The sequence below is a fragment of the Geospiza fortis genome, unplaced genomic scaffold (assembly GCF_000277835.1).
Source record: "Geospiza fortis unplaced genomic scaffold, GeoFor_1.0 scaffold70, whole genome shotgun sequence".
Lineage (NCBI taxonomy): Eukaryota > Metazoa > Chordata > Aves > Passeriformes > Thraupidae > Geospiza > Geospiza fortis.
In genome coordinates, this window is record NW_005054317.1 from 5022345 (window position 1) to 5047183 (window position 24839).

Here is a 24839-nt window from a genome sequence, read left to right on the forward strand (position 1 = left end):
GGAAGTTGATGGCTGAGAAGGGAAGCAACTTGCCCAAGCTCAAGTGCTAAAACCAAGTTACAACCCAGAGCTGAACTTTGCTCTCCTGAGAGTCCTGATGTCACACCTGTATCACACCTCTGAACCACACAGTCAGCAGGTCTGTTCAGTGGGCAGCCAGCAGGAAATGAGGCACCAATGTGCATTTATTACCCTTGCATCTGAGCAGCATATGTATATTTAATTAGTGCCATCCAAACCCAGCAGTTGGGAAGGCCAGTTTCTCTGGCCTCTGGGTTTTAATCTGTCTAGTTGCAAAGTGCATTAGTGCTCTCTTCTTGTGAGCTGATGCAGGACACTTAATCAATAGCAAGATTTTGCTATACTCATCACACACAAATGCTGTCTGGTACCCAAATGACAATAAGAAAATTTTACTTTCAAGTACAATTAGGCAAAATTGCAATATCATTTAAAAATCATTTATATCATCTGCCCAGGTCAAAAATCAGTTTTGTTTATCTCGGGGTTCAACTTATATTGTCAGCAAGAGCTGCTTTCAGCTATTTCCCAATGTACCACAACCAAGGAGAACAGAATTATTAAAACCCCTACATAGTGGAAACCAAATGTCTTCCACTCAAGCACAGCTATTTTTCTCCAATCAGGATGCTCTTAGTAATTGGTCTGTAGTGAGTTAATTGGAAATTCAGATTTACTTTACATATAACCTTGCATCTACCCCATGAAATTTGGGAATTTGCTTTAAATATCTAGCACTACACATAATCAAACCCGCCAGCTCTCGTTTTCTGGCTTTATTATAAACAAGGGGTGAGCTTTTCAAAAGCACTCTGCCCACAGAGGCTATCGCAGTGGTTTCAGCTGCGCATTCAAAAGGAACTGTGCACTCCAATTTTCTTTTGTAAGTATTCTGGTGTCAATGAGGAATTTTTTCCTTTTTTTTAAGTAGGCAGATTTATTTTAACAGAGACTGTAGGGTTTCTTCCATGCATCTTGTCACAATTATTTATTTATTTATTTATTTAGAGTATAGCCAGTTCTCAACCTACTGGCAGTGAAAACTGCCTTGTCAAAATGAATAAAACAAGCCATAAGGGTAAACAAACAAAACACCACGCTGAATTAAAACCTCAACTGACTTAGGTACCTGAACTGACGCTTGATGAAATGTGGTGTTTCACAGACGTTTGAAGGCTTTGTTTCATTTTAAAAAAACAAGTCTTCTTTTTTTTTTCTGAAATTAACTTGCTTGAATTAATTAAATAGCAATAAATCGCTTTTGATAAACACAGTAGCTTCACCTGCTTGTACATCTATAATCTAACAAAATAAAGCCTAGCAGTATCTGCTTTCTTCATGTGACAGGGTAAGTTTCCATGCATAAAATGTTTCCATACTCGTGCTGAATTATTAAAGAAAAAAAAATCTAATGCAATGAAACTCTCTCAGCAATTCAAAACCTCAACTTAGTGCTGGTGCTGTGACTCCAAGTCCTGATAGCAGAAATTACAGCCATAAGGCTAAGCTCTGATTTAGAGCTTCAAGACCTGCTAGTTAAAATCAGCCCAGGATTTTATAAATGCCCGGGCTTGCCATTAATTTCTTTCACAGGTTTTTGATATGTAAATGACTACATGCAATGTGACCTGCACCATAATTGCTGCAGCTTGAGACAGATATAGGGGCCACAACCCCAACACCTCCAGTCCCAGCCGTGCAGAACTGGGGCTGCTCCAGCTTTAACAATGACCACAGAAAGGGGAAGGCAGGCCTGGGAGGGGAGAGAAAAACTTCTGAGCTTGAAACAAAACTAAATAAATTATAGCTCCTACCCAGGAAAAAAAAAGGCCCTCAACAACTATAAAATGTAATCAAGAATAGTGCAGTGTGATTCACAAATTCCCAGGTGGCCATCAGAAGGATCCAGGCCCAACTGCCTGTTTTTTTTCCATGGACATTCAAGTGCACTTTCAATTAAAACTGATCTTCCACTACAGATTTCAAATTAATTCTTCTTCCAAGTGTCTCATGCTCCAGACATCCTTGCTTTGCAAAAAAGCCCTATATCATTAGAGGAGGAAATAGAACACTTTTTCCAAGCTTGCAGATATTGATTACCTATTCCTTCCATCAAAGCACAATTGCCATTCTGCACTGTATAAATCTCTTCAGCGTTAGACACTTTATAAAGTACTGAGAATTATATCATTAATCATTTGCAGTTACACCTGTCTTGCTTTATTGAATTCTTTGTTTTTTAGAACTTTAAATAAATGCTTTTAAATAAAAACATGACACTAAATAAAGACTCTGTTTCACTTAAACCTAGTTAAAAAAAGAAATCCTGTAATTCTGTGTGTGACATTTACCCATCTGAAACACAGGAACTTATGGCTATTTGTATTTCATTTTTCCAACAGTAAGCATGGTGACTTAAATCAAATAAAATTTCAAATGAATTTGAGTTGGCCTTTTAGGGCCGATTAATAATTCGGTTTTCAGAAGCCAAGTTAAGAGCCCACACCTGTGTTAACAAATAACACACATTTCCACTGAGATGGTGGGACAACCTGCAGGCAAAGGTAAACACCAAGCAGCCTCATCCTAGAGCTCGAATATTTGATGCAGAGGCAGCACAGAAAGAATGATAACTGATCGTGTTTGGTATCTGCAGGAACTGAAAAGGAAACCATGGAACCATGGGTTTGGGTCCAACAGTGGGGGCAGGAGGGCTGGATCCACCTCAGATCCACTGGGGCAGGAGGGCTGGACGCAGCCCAGATCAGCCAAATGCAAGAGCAGGGTGTGCTGGGGTGGCAGCCAGGTCTCTGTGGACTCGAACTCTCCTCTGCTGAAATCAGGGACAAAAGGGCTCCCAAGGCTGGAAGGAGAGCTGGGGTCAGGGAGCTCAGCAGACCCTGGGGTCTCACACACATTTCAACCCACACTTCATGCCAGAGGTGTTATCACCCATCCTTGTCTGAAATTACCTGATGCTTCCTAGATTCTTTTCTCATGCAAAATCATTCTGTCAATGACTGCAGTAACTTTAATAGTTTTTTAATACACTGTCTGCTCCTTAAATATAATCCAAGATTACTTTTTTCTTCTTTTTACTGTACCAAGAAATGAGCAGTCTTCATTAATGAAAAACCATTAATGTATTCTGCCAAAATCTAATTAAAGCTTGTATAAAAACTTCCACTTAAAGAAAAATCAAATATATTTGTTTTTCTCACACAGAGAAGGTGTTTGTTTAAAACATCTGTTATTAAAAACATTGGCATTTCCTTGATTTTGCATAACTTTTAATTAATGGATCAGCCACTCTGATATAAATTGGTCTGTAACACATATACCTTTACACAGATATAGTTTAACAAAAATTAGCCAATTTTGAGTCATATGATTTTCCTCATTCATTTGTAAAGATGTAGAAGTATAAACTTTTTTTTTAATTTCACTTGTTTTCTAAACATTTTTACAAAAATGTGATTTTAAATCTCAGGCCTGACATGGAAAGAACTACTTTAGAGGCTTTAATTTTGGAGATTTTTTTATTATTTGTTCTTGAGTCCTTTTTTTAACATAATTACCTCAGACAAACTCAATGCCTCTTTACTTTTCATTTTTGAATGAAAATGGTAATAATGATTGCAAAGCAATCAAATCCCCTCATTTCTGCAATTAGCTTGATCATTTCATGGAGACATCCTATCCCATCCTCTCAATATGGGAGAAAATTCCATGTTTCTCTTAGCACAAAATCCAACCAGTTATTAGGGATGGACAGAACAAATTAGTATTTCCTCTTCAAATGAAAACAGAGGTCCCAGCCTTTGCTTGCACAGCTCTGGGGGGCAGCCTACAGACCTCAAGGATCACAGCAGGTAAGAACCTCTGTAAATTTTACAGGCTCTGGATAAATGGAGATGGTTCCCTTTCAGGGACTGGCAGCTATGACCTGGCCCAAGCATTCCAGCATTTAGCTGAGCAACACTGCAGATCTGAATCTCTGCCTCCAAGTCTCTGCCCTACTTGAACTGCTCCATCACGAGCCAAATCTCAAGAAACACTGAAATGTCACCATCAGCAAACAAAATCAGTTCCTTTCTTCCACACAGAGGAAGAACAAGGAAGAGGTGCCCTTGCTCAGCTACAAAGTAATGAACTTCAATAGCAGGCTGGATTTTCAAACAGCAAAAAATTGTTTTAAACAAACAAATATCAGTGAAATTCACTACAGAAGTGAAGCATTTTAAGATCCTTCGGAAATCTCAGTCCCAGGGCTCCTCTCTGTTATTTGGAACCAAAAACCTGAAGCTGTTAATTGATGCCAGAAGATCTCATCATCACTGTTTGCCATTTAAAAGGAGCTGCATCAGTAAGTCCAGGAAGGTTCTTAAGCCACGTAAATAGTGACAGGAAGCAAGGCAGTACTGCAGATCCAGACTGGCTGAAAAATCAGCCTCCCTTTACCCTCTCCTCTCACCTGCAGTTCCCTCATGGGAAGCAGAAATAAAGTGAAATCTGTAGGATGAAGCCTAAAGGCTGCACTTAGATACAAGGCCAAAAAGAATTATTTGAATGACATATCTCTTGCTGATTGATTTAGCATGAGGCTGCAGAGGTAAAGGTATAAAAATCCCTGAAAGCCTTGATAAAAATCAGTAGCATCTTTCAGAAGTCTTCCCATTGCAGAGAAAGCAGCCACGTTGTTAAATCATTATATTAGGGGGAAAAGTTGCTGAAATTATACTGTCTTGCTCTAAAGTGATGGCATACCAAAATCAAAGGGATGGAGAAGGAGAGCCTGTAGTTAAGAGTTCACAGTGCTGCTTTGAACAAAGATTTCCTGCCCTGGGGGAAAAGGGCTTTTCATTTTATTATTCTCTGTCATCACTCTGTTTAACATGAGACACTCGTGCCTGCAGAAAATTCCAATTACTGCTTGAAAAATGAGACCGAATAGCAAGGGCAGGATCCTGAAGAGCTTGCTGAGACACAAACAGGTCCAAGCAATCTGCAAGCTCAGTACAGTGAAGGTGTGCAAGGCTTGGGAGAGGTGTAAATAACCAGGGACAGTTTTCTGAGAAGCCAAAAAATCTGAAAGAAACTTTCCCCAACAACAATCTCCGATAAGGCGTATCTTAACCAGTATTTGCTGGAACAAGCACAGAATCCAGGAAGATGGAACAAAAAGGGGCTGGATTTAAGTAACCTTTGAGCCACCAGCAGCAACAGCACAGAAGCACCAATGCCACCAGAGCTCCAGCACTGCCCAGCCATGGGGCTGTGGAAGGAAAGCTGATCTTCAAATCTGATCGTGTCAATGATACTGTCAGACTGCCAGGATGTGGCAATCACAAAGAAAGGCTTTAAATCATGCTCCTAAATATAAACTATCCTATAATGTCTGCAGCTTTTAAACTGAAAGACAGAGTGCCATGCATGTTCTCCTTAAATTTTCATATCCACAGATGCTACAGTTATTGCTGGATTTTTAATTAAACTTCCTAACCTTCACTTACCTTTGGAGAAGTTTTGAATGCGTTTTCAACCTTTGTATTTCTTAGTAAACTATCTCTATTACACAGTCACAAATGCAGTGGGGTTTTTTTTATATCCCCCCCATATACAGACTTTCTGCATCCCAATTTTTATCCTCAAAAAAGTATGAAGCTGCCTTGAATCTTGTATGAAGCTCCCACTGTACCTATCAACCTGCCAGTGGCAAAATGTATGATAAATATCCAACATTAGGAAACACCAGGACCTTAGGACAAATGTTGCAGGAAGCTCACAAAAAAGTGGAGTAAGTGTAATTACTAAAACAAGCTTTTTCCATGAACATTTCAAGTTTTAGCATTTGTGAGCTGAATAATTTACCACCACACAAAAGTGAAAATGGTACTAAGTTTAGCTGTGATGGCAAAATAGTTTGGGGCTTTTTCAGGGGTGTCTCACACAATAAACTCTAGATAGACTTGCCTAATGACCTGTTGAATTTAACAACTAATATTTCAAAATTATTTATACTGAGCACAGAGCACAACAATATCAATAAAATTAGAATGCAGAACTCACTGAGTGGGAGGATAAATTGTGGTATTGAAAGGGCCTGCTGGTGGCAAGTGACTGAGACAATGTATATCTACATCCTCTGTTTTTTATCATTTTCTACATTTTTAATAAATTTATCTGACATCTCACACCATTCATTTCATAACCATCAGAGGTCTTTTAAAACTGCTCACCCTGAGCTGCATATAATAAACGAGGTGATAACTTACAATATAAGGAAAAAACAGGAGATTAATTTATATGAAGGCATCGTAAATTACCTTTCTTCTATTCTTATACTAGTTCAGTAAAGCCTTATGAAGACTAGGGACAGACATAAAAATAGATTTTTTCCTAAATGTAATTTTGAAAAGTATAAATCCTATTGGAAATTACAGAATGAAGATGTATTGCAAATCAATGCAGTAGCTGAGTGAGAGCACTTTATGTTGTTGGGAGGAAGACACAGATTTTAGTAATGGGTGCGTTGGACAGGTCACATCCAGGCCAAATTTCTCTGGAGAAGGGTCTCTCTTTTCAACTATCCTTTTTTCATTTACAGGGTAATAGCTGGATGATGATGGCCCTTGACAGGAGGGAAATTTATATTGCTCTGTGCCCCAATGCAGCTGAAGGAAGAGGGGTTCCATTCTTCCAAACCTCACCAGCACACAGCTACTGCCTCAAAAAGCTTAAACTGAACAATGTAAGACAAACACAATATAAAACATCTCAAAGTTGAACAGATGCATCCCCCTGGGCTAACCTCCCCTTCTCTGTAACACCTTGCTTCATGCTTTCTTCTCCAAGGCCATCTTCCAGAGCTGGCTCTAACATACCAGAAAGGTGATCAACCTTCCCATGAGAAAGAAAAAAACCATCATTTCTTGCAGAGAGCAAAGATAAAACAAGAAATGAATCTGGCATTTCACAGAATTAAACATATGAAAAAGCACAAGCTCATAGAATGTTGATGTAAACCATGGTTCCATCTGTGCTACTCCAAGGAGAAAGCACAGCATGAAAAAAGCTCTGAGAAAATAAATCTGAGCAAACAAGAGGAAGAAAATGGGCGAGAAACTTTCCCACCCAAGAGTTGCTGGATGCAGATGGAGGCTTTGGGGGCTTCAGCGAGACTTTGTTGAAAGAAAAGGAAGCGAGAGGACCTGAATTTGGCTCAGTGCTAATTACAGCAACCATTGCCAACACCCAGAGCAGGCAAAAGCCAGGAAGACAAGCAGCCAGCCTGCCACTCTGTGCCTGTGATCTTACCACGCACTGCAGGTGAAAGTCCCCCCAGGATCTGGAGCTGAAACTGGGGAGCAGCCCTGAGAGCATTTGCTGAGCTGAAACAGTGGGAGACACACCTCAGGCTGCAGGGGTAGCGAGGCAAGGAGAAAATGTGCAAGGACAGACATGATGGGCTCAGGAACTCGCTTGTGGTTTTTGAACCAGAGATCATGGGTTGTTTGAGGGCTTGACTGAAACCCTGCTGAGGCATCAACGCTCCCATGCTGTTTAACCGGCCCAGGGGCTCAGACATGAATGCTGAATGATGCTGACAGTAATACACCGTGGCATTTACGTCAGGAAATCTAAAATTCCCATCTTGCTTCTCATCTCCTTCCTACCACCAGGAGCTATATGCTCCATTTCACTCCCTTCCTTTCTAAAGGGAGAAGTTCAGCTGTCTCATCAGAGCAGCTGCAAGGATTGCTCAAAACTTCAAGAGAGCTATCGAGATAAAAAGCTGTGCAAGACTCAACTGTCCCACTACAGATCTTGGTGCCAGGGTACCTGCAAACACATTTAGAAAAAATCCAGTTCCAGTTATTTCTCAAAGCACCACAGACTTGAGTCCTATTACTTCTCACATGTACCCTTAATAGACTTGATCTCACCAAAGAAACTACTAACATAAATGATGCATCACTGTAACTTAATTACCTCCAATTTGGGTGGGTACAGGAACAGCAAGTACCTTTTCCTGATTCCCATCTGTTCCTCGTAACTAACCAAAGAAGCCCTCCCCAGAGCTCAGTCTCTGAAAGCCAGCATGAAAAAAAAAAAGAAAAGGAGGAAGAAAGACAGGAAAAAACTGTATATTTTTATTGAATTTTTGCAGGATGCAAGTTAATAAAACACCCACAGAGAGCACAGAGCAATATAGAAAGGGAATAAAGGGAGAGAGGGCTGATATCAATAAAGCTTATCCAGAGGCACTGGTGAAAGTACTCATCTTTTCAAAAGAAACCTACTACAAAAATGATTTTCACTTGTTGCTTTGGCTGAGGTTTACAAAAAACAGAAGTGTCCTAAGTGGAGGGTGAATTTAAAAAATAAAGCCAGGAAGATAAAATTATCTGTTGTTGAAACATGTCACCCTCAGCTTTTCAAAACCCCTTGTTGATCCTAACCTGACCAGAGACAGCCACCAGATTAGGACCTCATTGTTTTAATCACATCACAGAAAACACTACAGTCCCCAAAGTCACTCATCAAATCTCGACAAATACAGCCTTTGCTGTGATATTGCTTTTTTAGGTGAAAATCAACTTTTGCCCAACTAAGTTCTTAATGGCATCTCTGTTCCAACAGCCTTCTCAATCCAGCTGTCCCTGTCACTAATATGCACCAGCAAAATAGCTCCCAGGAGAGCTGCTGGGAGATTGCTAGCTTTTACTTAATGACACATCATGAACCCTGCCCTCAACTTCTATTAACATTCAGTCTATGTTTCTACCATTAATTTAAGAGGAATGAATAGGAAGACAATAAGCAGCCCTAGTGTCCAGCCTGAGGTACTCCATCAGAAGGCACTGCTTCTGTGGCTGACAGAGAACATTTACCACCGGTTCTCTCATTTTTGTTCTATATCTGTCATTTCCAGTATGTTACACTACATGGCTTAAACTGCTCCAAACCAGCTTTAGTTTTCCATTAGGAAAGTCCAGAGTTAGGATAAAATGAATAAACAAACCCACCCAAAAAAAAAATAACCCAAAAAACAAACAAAGCCAAAAAACCCAACAAATCAAAGTCATGAAAGGGACCTAATATTCCTAATGTGGATCTTATTTGCTCATACCCCTTCTCTCCAGATGAGTTTTAGGTAGTGACCCATCAGTGCTGGAGGAGGGCACTGGCAGCAGCCCCCTCCTGCCCCAGACCCCTTCCCTTTTGTCAGCACTACCATTTGCAGGGAAATGCACACAAACACCTGAGCAGCTGCTCTGGGGGAAAACCAGCTGCTGCAGAGAGCTGGCAGTGAGGAACTGCTGTGATGGGTAGAGTCAGGGTGAGCACGGCAGGAGATTCACTTCCACAGTACCTGTGGTGCACATTTAACCACTAAGTTAAATAAAAATAACAAAAGATAGCCTAGGTGGGATAAAAGTTCTTTCCTCCAGCACCACATGAACCGTTCATTTAGGGACAGTCACCCCAGAGCGCAGCTTGCAGGCTTTGGGATGCAGGTGTTCCCAGGATGAGTTTTCCCCAGGGCAATGTAAGGGCATCACCTGTTTCTCCACCTCACTGCCTGCAGCTCCCACAGCCTCCCATGGGAGCATCTTCACTTGCTGCCACCAAGGATGCTTGGAAGCAAGGCAGGTGTCCCCACAGCCCTCCCTGTCCAGTGTGGGGAAGGCAGCAGCAGCTCTGAACAGCTCCCTGTGCTCTGCAGTCACAGCAGCGTTTGGGCAGCCCGTGGTGACACACACCATAAAATGGAATCTGGAGTGTATCACTTCACTGTGAAATCTGTAAGATATTGGATTTATATGGTGTCTGCAGAGCACATTAGAAGATCATCAGTGTCATCATGTCTTTTCGAGACAGCCATAATTATTCAGGCTGTTACTTTATCTCACCGGTGCTTCTGAGAAACTATTCAATATTAGCAAACTCTCACTAAAAACAATGTTTTGGTTGAGGGACTAATCTTCCTATCGGTACACAGCCATACCTGGGCTTATCTACATTACCAATTCCCTGCTGATTGAGTGGATTCATTAACAACACAGTCTCTGGTGACTGAAATGAAGTCTCATTCTTCCTATCACCGGTGCCTTGCTGTTTGCTTTTCCTTCACAGTATGCACACAAGTAATTAACTTACTATGCTCTGCTAGCTCCTGACACGTTACTTGGCATAGAAAAATTCACGAGCAGGTAGTTAAGCATGCAAAATATTTTCAGTCAAATGAACTTCATAACAAAGCTCTTTTAAGGAAAAATGCAGCTCTTTCTGTTACAATGCTAACAGACAGCACACTGCCCATCCCAGCAGGAGCTTCTTGAGAGGTAACAAAAAAAAATTATCATTTTTACCATTTTTGCTTAACACGTAGGAAATTTCTTTAGGGGGGAAAGAAACCTGGTAAGCAGTAGATGCTCACTGAAAGAATGAGCTTGGAGATCAACCTGATTGTCTCTTGTGGAAGCCTGATGTAACAAGGACAGACACAGGATTCACATGGTATAAAAGAAAATGGGGGGTGGGGAACTAAACAATGCAAATATGAGATTCAATTCAATGCAGCATAGCTGAGATTACAAGTGTCTGGAAGTATGGGAAACCAGTGCATTTCAATTTTTACAGCAAAATAAAAAAAGGTAAATTGCTATTTAAAGCATGAGTGCTTTTAAGCCTAGAGAAATGGCAGTGAAAACTCCCTAAATAAAAAAATGAAATTTATTGTATGCCCCACCTAATGAGTCCACTGAGGAACATGACTTGAAATATTTAAGTCATTTCAGTAATGTCAAGAAGTAAAACTGGAGTAAAATTACTGCTGTATTTAAGGTTAAGGAACAAAGAGATGGCGACTTAGGACAGAGGCAGTGTGGGGATGATGGGCTAACCCCAGTGCAGACTGGTGTCACTGATGTGACAAGATTGGCACTGAGTTTGATAACACCAGGACTTTCCCTTGGGAATATAAAGATATTGCAGCCCTCTGGAGCTCTCTTCTGATTTGAAGCTACCCTAAATGATGATTTTTATCACACCACAGTATTTTTCTAGTACCAGAGGTTGGGAAGCATGAGATCCTCACACCACACTGCTGCAGTCCAGTCAGTGGTGTACAAAACATCATTTGCTCTACACTCTCCTGGTCCTTCCTTTAAGACAATAGTAGCTGAAACTACAAAAAATATGCAAAAATACTTGACAAAACCCCAGAAACTTGGTTGTGGAAAGACCCATTCACAGTAGTTTTCATTCCAACTTTGACCTTTCAGAAATTCAATGACTGTATTGACCTAAAACACTGGAAATTATGATCTTGAAGTGTTCTTGTACATAAGGAAAAAAATCCTTTAAATTCCTTCTGAAGCCCTGGAAAATGAAACTGTTCTTTTCCTCAGTTTTTTGCAGAAGACATTTGTTTCTTTCCTCTTCACATGCCACAAGGCATGTACCTTTGCCAATCTCAGACTGTTGTTTCGGCTCATTCGGTCACAAAAGTTAGTTCCTCATGTTCCATCACAGCAATTTTTGCTTGGGACAAAAGAAATCTGCAGAGGACAGAATTCACTGTGATTTGTGTATATCATTTTCCTCTATTCTTGCACTGCTTTCAACTCAGCTCATTTAAATATAGCTCCTGTCATACCCATCATTTTCAGTTCACCTGTTATGCAAAACCACACACTCCAACAGAGCAGCCTTTGCTGCACAGTTTGTACAGATTCTCTACTCCAGGCCTGAAATCCTTATTCATTTATGAACTAGATGTTCCTTGAACAGTATTTCCAGTTGCTTAACTGGCATGTTAACGCACAGAATTGAAACCAGATTTTGTTTTTCTGGATTTTCATCAAAAATAAATTATCTCACTTAACCTCTGGCATCCTGGATAGTTACCCAGGTCTATAAACAGTTCACTTAATCAAGGAAAGCCTTGTAATATTTCCAAAAGATTGCTGAAGCTTGGTCTGTTCCAGGGGGAGGAATCTCAGGTTTTGTTTGGTTTTCCACTCTTACAGTATCAGTGAAAACTAACAGGTTTTCATGCCAGAATAAACAGTTGGATAACACATACTGACATGACAAGCATGAGTCACTACACTTCATAAAGCCACCTCTGAGAGCCTTAAAAACAGTTTTCACCTTGTTCAGAAAGGTACTGAGTACTGAAGAACTCAAGTCTTGAGTAGTCATTTTTGGTTTTGTTTTCTAAAGGTTGTTGCCATGTTTAATTGCTCTCCAAATTTCAATCTGCAGCTTACATCTTACACCAGCCCAGCAGGTGTCCAGTCTTGTCCTTGTTTGCCCTCCAGGTGATCTTCAGGGCACAGCATCTTCCCTTGATGGAGATGCACACTTCTCAATCCAGACACCTGCAGAGGGTCTTCATCAATAAAGGCAGGTGTGCAGGATAACTTTTCTCCAGAGGGAAGGTCACTCACTGCCCAGAATTATCATTCAGAGAAGTCAGCCAGGCTGGGAATTCAATGATAACACTGAATAGACCCAAACAGAGCCCTCCACTGCCCTAATTAGAGGATATTTCTTGGATCAGAAATGTGTAAAGGAATCCTGTCTCCTCTGAATCACAGATATCCTCTAAAAGCCTGGATTCCTTCTTTCAGCTCTGATGGAATTTGTCAATGGACTTTCAGTATCTAAAAAGCAAAGTGTGGGGGAAAAAGATCAACAAATCCAGCCAAAGTACCACACACAAATATTCAAAAATGTTATTTTCTTCCTTCAGGTCAACGTTATTTGTTTCATCTACAAAAATCCAGATACTGACTGGCTCACTGTGGGGACAAGATCAATTCCTACCCTGCTGAGCAATGCACTGTTGCACTTGTTGGTATTCCTGTGGTATCTGTGACCTTACACTGAATCCAGGAGGAGCCTTTTGAGGAGCAGACAGACTTTCTGGTTTTATTTTGCTCAAAGTAAAACACAAAATAGATTTCAATCCATGACTGGAATTTCTTTCCAGTACAAATGTATAGGAAGAAGTTAGAAGTATTCAAAGTATTTTAAGGTAATCACAGCAGCAGTATTTGGGAACAAGGACCAAAATACAGAATTAAACACAACCTTCCTGATTATAAAGCATGTCTTAAGAGATTTAATGACTTTATCAAGGCCATAGTTGGTGGACTCAAGAGACTGAAGTCTTGGTCTCATGAGAATGAATTTTGTTCAGCATTTTAAACTAGAAACTTTCCAGGGTATGTGGTTTCAGAGGAAAATCTGGAAGCACACACACATTACAATCTTTTTTCACTCTCCCCTGATTTGTTTTGTTCAGTCTCACTACCTTTGAGCAACTGATCCTGGCAGTACTCCAGAGTACCTAACTTTATTGACAAATACAAAAAAAGAATCTAATCCAGGGGAAATAACAGAAGAAACCAAACCCATCAATACCAGGAGCTGGGCTAATACACATGGATCCACCCGGGTGTCCAAGGGCCAAACACCTTTCAGTGCTTGGCTTGGAGCCACTTCCATTGTCTTTATAAGCAAATGAAAATCCATGGATTGCTATTTATCTCAGAATGGGGGTGACACCTACACTCTAGATGACACCTATAAGCTTCATACTATCTAACAATAAAAAGGTGGTGGTGTATTTCTTTTTTCTGGTAAAATAGGATTTATTTGTATCTTTTCCAAGCCTTTTTCAATGCCTGCTTTAAAAGCACATACAGCACTCTGTTTCTTCCTCAGTTGTGATGTCCTGTACAAGTCCCTGCTGTCAGAAACATACCCAGGTGCACATCTTTGGGAGGAGATGATTTTCTAAGGGACAGAAGCTCATGCAAATAGTTAAACTCTGTAATAGTGGTTGCACCAATGCTTTTACGTCTCTTTTTAACTATCAGTGACTCATACTAGCTGTCTTTTACTTCTGGTCTCACTGGTCTTTTCAGGTTCTCACAGCAGCAAAAAAGCAAGCAGGGCTTATTCCGAAGTAAATTCTGGATGTAACCACTTATAACTCCACTAACACAGAGAAGCTAGTAAATCAGTAGTAGAAGTTTATTAATTTAAGAGTTATTGAGACACATCTTATTGATCATTACTCACACTCAGCCTCCAGAGTTTACCTCACAGCTCCAGTTTATGCCTCGATTAAGTGGTTCAGAGAAGCCCTGCATTTTATAGCACGCATATCATGTAGCATAATGCTCCTGGTATGATGACTTGCAAACTAAGCAGTGGATTTATTGCCCTAGAATAGACTTCTGTTTTACTCACCCCAGGCAGCCAGCACAAACACTCCTGAGTAAAGCTCACAGCCTGGAGCTTGGATGGGAGATGCACAGAGCCAACCCAGCCAACAGCGGTCTCACACCCAGCTTTAGCTCACTTGTGTAGCCACACAATATCAGCTAACTAGACATTAGTTTCCATTTTCAGCATTCACATGTTTTTCTGAACATTTCTTTTTATAGGCTCTGATTCAGCAAAGTACTTAAGCACATGCTTTACTTTAAATAGCTGAATAATCCAATGTCTTTTCAGCAAATGTTTAACTTCAATTGTGTGAATAGTTCCAGTTCAAGGGCTCCTCATATCTTGGACACTGAGCACTCACTTGTGTGTTCTATCCATTGCACAGATATAATATCATTCATGGGCTTCACATTATGTATTTACTAAAGTGCTTTGCTAAACAAGGTCCTAAAGCAAACATGCCACAGCCAGAGTTTATTTAATAATGCTTCTACAAATTCAGCTCTAAACTGTTAAGAATTTTTAACAGGAAAAGTAACCATAGGACTTACTTCAATTTCTCTCGTATCTCTACCTTGATTTAGCCCTGACTATGATTCTGGCAATGTAGTTTAACAAATCATTAGGATTGATTTTTCTCAACCCATATGAGAAGATGTGTTTGCTTCTAAAATAAAAACAAACAAACAAAGAAACACATCAACCTAAAAAAAATAAAAATATGGTGTGTTAAAACTACCCCTGCAGGGGCTTTTCCTCTCTGCCCATATGTCACACAGAGCCATGGTCCTGCAAAGGGGCAGCAGCAACACACTGGGAAGAGAAAGGGACCACCTCGGGGGGATGGAGAACTTGCCTCTCTGTTTACAGCATTCCTAATCCTACTATGCATTTAATTTCTGAAAGATTATATTTATTTACAAAAATATGTCCAAAGCATTCTGGGGGGGCTTTTTATGTGACCTTTTTTCCCCCAGTCAGCAATACTGGAACAGACATTCAAGCTCGTCTCCCATAACCACTGCTGCCTTTTTACACGGAAGCTGATGAATTTGCCTCTCATTAGAAGACTCCAGCTGCTGTGGTTTAAAGAAAAACACCAAATGCTGTGAGAGCAACAATAAAACTCCCAGACCTGGCAGTGCTGCCTCATCCCTATGGGCCCCTTTTTATTCCAAGCTGCTCCCCACCAAACCACACAGTGCAGGGTCCCTTTCTACTTTGGTAGCTACTGCTTAGATGTTTCAAAATATGGTAGTTTAAATTGTTAGAAAAAGGAATGCCAAAAACCCCCAACTCACCAACAGCCAGTTCTCAAAATTGGTTAGATTAAAAGGCAAAAATGAAATTCACACTTTACAGGCATCTGCCCTCAGAGCAGGGCATCTCCCTTGCCTGGCATTAAGTCATTATTTCAGATGAAAGTCCAAACTCCAGCCCTGCAAGTAAAGCAGGTTTATTTTCTAAGGTGGCCAGAGAAGACAAATTAAAGAGGGTAAAAAATCTAAATAGAACCAGATGCATCTGAGAACAGAAAGAAACTAAAATTGCCTCAAAAGATAAAAGGATTAAGCTCTTCTGACCAGTAGCTGTAAAATGTGTAATGAATTTAGACACTTCTTTTCCAAAGGAAGAAAGCTATTTGATGAGATAACTATTATTAAGATATAGCATAATAGCTACAGTGTAGAAAACTGGTCATTAGTTGGGGCTTAATTGCTCTTCCAGTTGGTGAAGAAGCAGTAATTACTATACCCAAAAAAGATCGGTATTTCGAGATTACTTGCTTTTATGCCTAGAACAAGAATACCACCTTGATATTAAACAAAAATTTAGCCAGAACATATCCATTGTCACCCCACTGGAACTGAACACTGACAACTGTATAACTTTCTGTGAAATTAAGAAGGAACTTCATGATAGTGAGGAATGCAATTGTACATTATTCTGAAGCAGGACTCCAATATTATAGTTAGTTATTCACTGTCGTCTCACTGTTTGTCTGTTTTATTTATAAATATTTACCACGTACTATCTTCATAAAATAATTGCTATTCCATGTGCACAGTAAAGAAAAGACATTAGAGATCTGGCTGTTTGTTTTTCCATTCTAATGGAAATCTGTATGACAATACATTAATTCAGTTTTTAACACACAGTCCTTACAGCTGGATGTCCTGAGCTTTCTTTGCCAGGTTAACACATGCAAACATTTACAGAGAACAGAATCTCTGCTCCTGTGGCTGCCTGTCCAACACAGACCCTAAAGGGATTCCCAGTGCCTGTAGGAGTTCCAGGACATGTTGGTGACATTAGAGACTGCAACATTTTCGACCCTCATAAGCAGTCAGTACTTCTTCATTGGGATATTTAAAGAGTCTCTTAAGAGGTAGCTTCTTAATTGATACACAAATAAAATAAAAGTGCTGAGCTAGGAAAGGCTTCATCCTGAAATTCAACATAAGAAGCCCCACGAAAGCTCAGGATGAAGGGGTCCATGTTTCCATGCTAACAGGGCTTTCTTGCCAGATTCACATGGCACAAGACATCTTCAAGTGGTAAACAGCCTCATGCTTTGGAGTCTGGAAGGCACAATCAGGCGCAGGTCAGTCCTCCCTTGCAGACTTCCAAGGCTGTGGGGAATCACTGCAGCCTCATCTCAGAGCCAAGAGCTTCCTTCACCAATGTCACAAGGACATCAAGCTTTAACAGAGTGCCCCAACCACCCAGGTTCACAAATGCTAAAAAAGATAAAAGGAAAATTTCTTTGGATTTATCATCAGCATCTGGCTGGGATCTGCAGCACCCATATGAAGTACAACCAATTTGGTGATATCACCTCATTCTCTCATAAATCATGGCTGTAAAACAAATAATGGCAGGACAGCCAAGGTTAGAAACAATAAAAGATTTTAGGCCAGTTTTTATTTAATGTGATTGTATTTCAAGATAATGAACCCTTTAACTATGGGAAACATGCTCCAGCTGTTCTCTAGAGCCTCTATGGGCTTGCAATTTCCTTCCATGTCCAATTCCAGATGTTAACAGGGACCCTGGAAGGCCCCTATGACCCAGTTTTCTTGTTCTCACTCCCTCACCAGGGAAGCCTTCACCAGCAGTGAAAGGTGCATCCAGCCCCAAGCACCACACAAAAAGATTTAAATGAGATTTCAGCACAGAGGGTCTGCTGCAAATCCTCACTTTGTGTGAGCAGGTGAGATTGGCACCATTCCAGCATTCTGAGCCCAAGGGATCAGGGAGGGTCTTCTAAGTGCTGGAGCACCAAGCCCAGATGTGCAGCACTCTTGTTTTTCTGCAGCATCTGTAACCAGAGTAACCTCACAGGCATGGCCCAGGGCTCTGTCCTACACAGAATTACATAAATATGTTTTTTGGAACCCTGAAACTCATGTGAACAAGATCTCTGTGAGCAGTTTTTGGGAACTGACACCACACAAGTAGTTGGCTTTTCTGTTTTATAAACCTCACATACATTTTTATCTATTAAAAACAATTTTCAAGAAAAATGAAATGTTGGAGATTTCCTCTGAGATCATATATGAAAAGGCATACATATATACACCTTAAACATCATTAAAATATTTTTGATGTAGATTTTGAAATCCCTTCAATGAAAAAACCCCAAACCTCTGATGCACAAAACTGTGAATTTTAAATCCTGGAAGATCATTCTGTGATAATTACTAATCCCTTTCTATCACCCAGATAAACTTAAGGGAAGAATATTCCAAAGGAAGAGATAAATGCAGGGTAATTGCTATTCTGCTTTTACAAACAGAATAGATTCAGCATCTAGACTTGCACAGAAGTAAATTCCAGTTCAAACAGATTATATCACTTTCAACTTCATATTCCTTGCATTAATCACACTTACTCCTTTATATTTATAGAGTGTGTTTTTTTTTAACAGGATCAACATTAATAGCATAGCAGATCAAATATTATTCCAAATTTAAATAAAATCTGTTCATCATTATGGTCATTAGGTAATGGTTTTACCTTCCTTTGGGACCATAGTAAACATTAAAATTCAATTTATTTAACATTTACTGCTCATAAAAAAAAAGAGAGCATCATTTCCTTGCAACAATAGCAAACTCCTGGGGTCACAAAACTCTTGAGAACCAGGTTTAAAAAAAAAAAACAAAAACAAAGCAAACAAAACCCACCACAGTTTGAAGACTAATGAGGAACTGAAAAAATGACATAAACATACAAACATACACAGGATCTCCTATATGGGCTGCATGTCTCATCCTGCAGCTTCTGATTTCCCTCCTGCTGCAAAGGCCGTAAGGCAGGGGAGCTGCAGTCTGTTTGAGCTGTACTCTGCAAACACCTCCCAAGGTGGGTGCACAGCCCAGTAAGTGCAGATTTAAACCACAGATAATTGGGTTTTTTGCTTACATACCATTCATGGACTCCTCATGCAAACCCTTGGATCCCCAAGGGTGCACAGCCCAAACCTGGGCAGGTGGCTGAGGGTGCTCTGTGCATGTCCCGTGCTGCAGGACAGACAGACCCTGACACACACAGAGCTGTCCTGGGCACAGCCAGCACTCTGAAACAGCTGGGTGAAAACCTTTGTTTTCCCAGTGATATCTCTGCATCATTAATCAAGCTCTGATAAATGCGTTCTTTTGCCTAAATTGATTTTCTTTTCAAAGCTCCCTTTGTCAGCTGATTTGCTAAGTGCTAGAGGACTGCACATCTCGCTGACTGGAGCTCCCCTGTGTATTCATTCTCCTCACAGGTTCCCCTGCAGAACTACCAGAATTTCACTGATTATTTTTCAGTAGACACTTTGTTAGACTACTTATAAACATACTGACCTAATTGCTTTTAATTATTCCAGTGGAGTCCTGCTTTTACAGTGGCTATTTCCTCCCACACAAAAGGAGAAATACTACTGTGAGAAGCTTTGAAAAATCCATAGCCCGGGCTTCTCTCTGAAGCCTAAATCAATCAGAAGTTTAATGCACACTGTAAACGTTTATGGGCATGTGCTGCTATTGTGCATGTATGCAAGCATTATATAGGCCTCTTTTAAATGTATATACATCTTATCACATAAGCCAAACAGGGCTAAGAAGATTCCAAACCAAATTAATTCCTAGTTTTGGAGACAAAGTATTTTCTTAACAGCTCTCTGAAGGATCCAGGCAAATTTGGTGTTTTCACAATCATTCCTGGCACATGTTTAGAAAATTGTTTAAATTTTAGATATACACCAAGCCTGTTCAAAGCCACAAATATATTTTTGCAAGCTTTCCATATCAGCAAAGCTGCTGGAAATAAACGAAAGGTAAAAATATACAGAAAGCCATTTACTCTGCATCTACCTTTTAGCAGACAAACTATCTTCGACCACCATAAAACCTGCAAAATATCTCCTGTGAGCATCAGGTTGGGTTGGACCATTAATCCAAGTGAATGTCTTTAGGAGAAACAGTTCACCAGCAAAGTGAAAAAGATGTGCAGTTCAATAGGGAAATCCATTGAGGGACAAAACCAGAAAGAGGTGATACATGGAAGTCTGTCCCAAACACACTGCGGAGTTAACAGCAGGGAGATCTCCAGGTATAATTGTAACTACCCATTAAAAATGTCTTTTTCTCTTGGTTGTCATTTTTAAACCCAAATATATTAAAAAGAGGGGGAAACAAAAGAAGCAGAAAAGTGAAAATTAGAGCAGATGGCAGAGGCATCAAACAACTCTGCTAACTCCTCATTTTGCTCTCCAAGGACTGCACAGTACATGCAAGACCACAGGATCTAAAGAGGAAATACCTATGCTGATAACAGCTTGCTGCCCAGAAGACAGCAATATGCTGAAAGCAAGCTTTAAGCTTCCTTCAGATTTGATATTCAAATACCAAAGGAAAATTGGTATTTTCCACAAATAGAAATAAGCTCACTTTTGAGAATCTTTTTCAGCCACAGAGTTTTGCGAAATGAGCAGCTTGTGTGTTATTCTCAACATTTAGTTTAATATTTTTCGGCAAGGAAAAAAAAAAAGAGGCAGTATGTAGCACTTCAATTAAAACAAACAAATCAAAACAAAATAACACCCACAAGATGTCTGTGAAACTGTCCCTCCTCGTATGAAATAAGATAAGGTTGAAACAACCTGCTAGCTAAGGTGTTCAAAATCCTTTGCAAAAATGTTTTGCAACATCATTTGCTTGCAACAAAGGCAATTCTTATCTTGACAATTACTCAAACATTTTCATGGCATTTTAAAATAACTTTCTTCTGGTAAGAATCTTCTCTTAAAGTTGCAAATAAATATATCAGCACAAGACAGGATTCAAAGTCTGACTATTCCATCATTTACCGTGCCACTGCCAGTTGTTGGATTATCCCTGGTGCACAATTTGACATCTTGGAAGAAATTTCCCAAAATTCAACCAGTGCCATTCCACATACCTGTTGTTGTTCAGAAGAGGGGCCTGTCCTGTGAAAAGGGTTATTACTATGGGTACACACAGAGAGTTTGGATCTAGCCCCAGCTAGACAACGCTGCTCAAAGATCACAGATGACAGTTCCTACCTTCAAGTATCCACAGTGAAGGGATTTTTTGGAAAGTCAGCTTCCAAAAGTTTTGCAAAACACTCAAACTGGGGACTGAACAAGGCCTGATACCAATTCACCCACTGACAGTGCAATCCCACTACACTGAAAACATCCTCGAAAGAAGTTTTTACAGTGAAAGTTTTCCCTCAGTCCTCAGTTCTGGTGTCTGACATGATGCAAGCACTCAGGCTGCAGGAGAATAATTCATATTCAAGATGCAAAATGTGCTCTCTCATTAGTGCATCTTTTGGGTCTCAAGCCTTTTGTGAATGCTGTTATTGTACCATTGATCACTGCCCAGCACTGTAATACACAGTGATCCTTCAGGCTGGGGGAAAGGTATGTGCCAGTCAGGTTTATGAAGCCTATAAAACTTTTACTGGGCTTGTAGCACAACCAAAAAGAAAGGGGAAAATAGTTATCTAGAAATCTAATTATATCTAATTATATGGCTTCTGTTCTTTGAGACAGCTCTCCAGGGCAGTCTAAGATTACTGAATACCACCTGGCTCCCTGGATCAAGGTGGTATACGGTTTTTGAAACCTCAATGGCAATTAATAGAACAATTTCCTCCTGTACATGAGCCTTTCCTAAACATGGTGCTGTTACTCCCTGCCCTCAGTGCAGAGACAGGTTCAGAGGTGGAAGAAATTCCAACAAATTCTGCAGAGCTGTTCTGCCAGGGCTGGTTCTCATCACCAACCACGGCCTCCATCACCCACTGGCAGACAGTGACTGATGCCTTATTTCAGGCATTTCTTGCAACCCTCCTGCTAAAAGAGGAACAGATGGCTCCCTTTCACTGTAATATTTCCACCCTGCTACCAAAACCACCTCCTCCTGATCTGCAATTAGAAACATGGGATTGCTGAATCCCTCTATCCCACACTGTACCATTCAATTTGAACTTCTTTCTTCCATTTTAAATGTTATTTTCATGAGGAGACAAAGGTAGCAGGATTTGCCATGGATACACACAAGTGAGTCTATGGGGTTTGTTTAAAAAGGCCAGTCTGAATCTGAATTAATCTAGTCTAATATGGGGAGTATTTTCAGCTAAAAAAAAGTCATTTGACAAGTTCACATGTTCACTTTGATCAGCTGCAAAATGAATATTTTATTTTTCTATTCTGAAGAAAAACTGTATTTTGCAGTAGAGTCATATTTTGAAAAAGAATTAAGAACATGCTTCAAAGAAATGCTTTGTTTAGCTGAAAAATTTTTGGCCTGTTTACATTTCAGCATGAATAAATGCTATTCTTCTTTCAGGGCTGATCCAGTGCTTTTCCCATCTCCAACCCCCTCTCCCTTATTTTGCTGCTTGGCCACTGACTCAAAAATGAACTATGACATAACTACCCAGGGAGGAGATAATCCCAGCTACAAAAAATTATTCTAAAGACAGAGACAGATAACAGATTAGGGATTTTCATTCAAAAAACAACCCAACAGGCATTATGAGGAACTTACACAGCTTTGCTACATGGATTACAACGGATTCATTTTAAACAGCCTTAATGTTTAAAAAAAGAAGGAAACAAAAATCCCATGGAAAACATCCAGTAAAGTCAGGGATTATAGAAAGAAAGCAGAGTAGGAGACTACACGTGCTGCACTCCGAGGGTGCTGCACTCCTTGTTCCCATTGACCCAACGCCAGACTTCTCCAACCAGCTACAAAACAGCCAGAGCCTTTCCCCTCATCCCAAAACACCAAAAATGCACTGGTTTCTACTGTGGTAACTCAGTATCAATAAGGGCATCCAAGCAACACACAAATTACAAGATCTAAAATAAGTAACAAGTGAAAAACTATCACTAGCTGCAAAGTTCCCTGCATGCTTTACAGAGAAACACATATAATTGTGATTTCCAATAAAAAACAGCCTGAAACAAATTACTCTGGCACACTGCCTTTCTGTTCCTCACCACCATTACCAATAGTTTGATCTCATTTCCTTAGAAATAATCACCAGGCTACTTAAATATTCACTAGAGTAAAATATTAACATACTGTTGGGGAATCAAGATGAAACTGATCCCACACCCAGTCAAGCTTCCTGTCCCTAAACTCTATTACACCTGAATCTGGGTTCTGAATTCCCAGAAATATACTCAGAGGGTAGCAAAGTAACCCAGAGGAGTTGATTTGATGTCTGGGTACAGTCAGAGAAGGTGGCCCCATTTCTCCCTCCTTGCAGTCCTGTGAGGACTGATATGACAGAGCCACTGTCCAGGTCTCCTGCTCTTCCAATTTCACACAGGCATCTACATTCTTTAGTAACAGGGAGGATTTCTGACACTTTATTGCATCAAGAGTCTCACCATGTGAAATCCTTTTACAACAGATTCTGATTCTCACATAAGCTCCTAAGGTATTTCTGCAGATTAATTGAAACTGAATAAATTTCCTCAACATTTTGAGCCCAGGTAATTCAAGTGGCAGTCTGCCATCACAGCTGAGCCAGCAGAGCCCCACTAAAGCTCCCTGCCAGTGGTCAGCCAAGGTCTCCAGCCTGGCTGAAGACTCCAGTTTAAGATTCCCCCCACAGGGAGAAGCTGCAGAAGCAGCACTGCTCTTAGGGCAGCAATGATGTCCTTCTCTTTAAAGGAAAAAGGAAGAAAATGTCTTGGGTGCTGGACCAGCAAGGACAGACTGCACAGCTGGTAGACAACTAGGAACAGAGGCAGAAGACTGTGGCAGAAAGGGAGTCTTTCAAAGCTGGGAAGGAACACTTGTGACACAGGAATGCAGAAGATGATGTGTAATTCCAGAATAGAGGTCTGAGGGGATGGAGTCTGTTTTGGTGGGGAAGGAGGCATCATCAAGAATGGGGGAGATGCTGAAGTTCAGGAGGAATGAATCTGTGATCCTGTGGGGATTCTTCTCTGTTCATTTGAGTTACACAGGGTAAAGCACCACACCCCCAAGTCCTGCTTTTACCTCCCTGCTGTACCCAAAACACATCTGCCCCAGACAAGGAGCCAAGGAGGTTTTGTTACTCCTTTGGGAGCTCCATTTTCATCTCAGCTTTCCAATCTTTCAGCTTATTCTCCAGTGATGACTGTCTCACACATACTAGTGTTTATATTTTTCAGTCTCACAGAGGTAGCACAGTAGTGTCACGACTTTTAAGGTGGGCAATAAGGCCCCTTTTCACAACATAAATGTCATGAGGAATTCTCCTCAAGAACCTTCTGAGATGAACACTCTGTGTTCCAATGAAAAAAAGGTTACGTGAAAACAATACAGCTCGTGCTTGCACATGTTGGTAGGACAAGAGAAAGAAATCCTCATCCAGAAACAAGTGATATCTATTTTTAGTTTACACTTTCCCAAACAGTAACTGCTCAAGTACACCCTGGTATGAACCACTTCTGCCTCCACGAGCTGCAGGTTCATAGCAGAAGAAAAGCACACAGTCCAATGTGTCAGGCTGCCTTTTTGTAGTTTCTGGGGCTCACATAAAATAGTCCCATAATTTGACACTAGCAGTCCCTTCGATAGTTAGGGGTTTTTTTTCTTGTTGAAGATAATTTCTGCCTTTCCTTCATTGTTCTACAAGAACAAAGGCTGGACTACCACATAGTATTAAACCTTAGATCTTCAGAAAAACTCATATAGCCTTAGTGCTGGAAAGCAAACACACCCCAAGCTTGTACATGTAAACATTTGTATGCATGGAGGAGTTACTAAAACAACTATAGCACCTCTCAAAAAGGCTCGAGATGCAAGGAAGGAGGGAGAGGTGGGGACAGGAGTGCTGGGGTTTCTGTCGGTGACTCCACCTTGTTCATCAGACGTATTCAAGCCAGCACATCTTTCTCTCCCAAGCGAAATCTGTTTCTACAGTTTTGCCAAAACTTTTATATATGGCAGTGGCCAGCTGGCTGCTTGGAGAGCCATGTGTCAGCGGTCCTGGCGAATGCTTAATGTGTGAGATGGATCTGCGCAAACTGCAAGCAC

The 24839-nt window shown here is 40.5% G+C and overlaps 1 protein-coding gene across 1 annotated transcript in view; it reads right to left on the reverse strand.

The window, feature by feature from the left end:
• Positions 1 to 24839, reverse strand: part of PTPRG (protein tyrosine phosphatase receptor type G) — a 305765-nt gene that overhangs the window by 184318 nt on the left and 96608 nt on the right.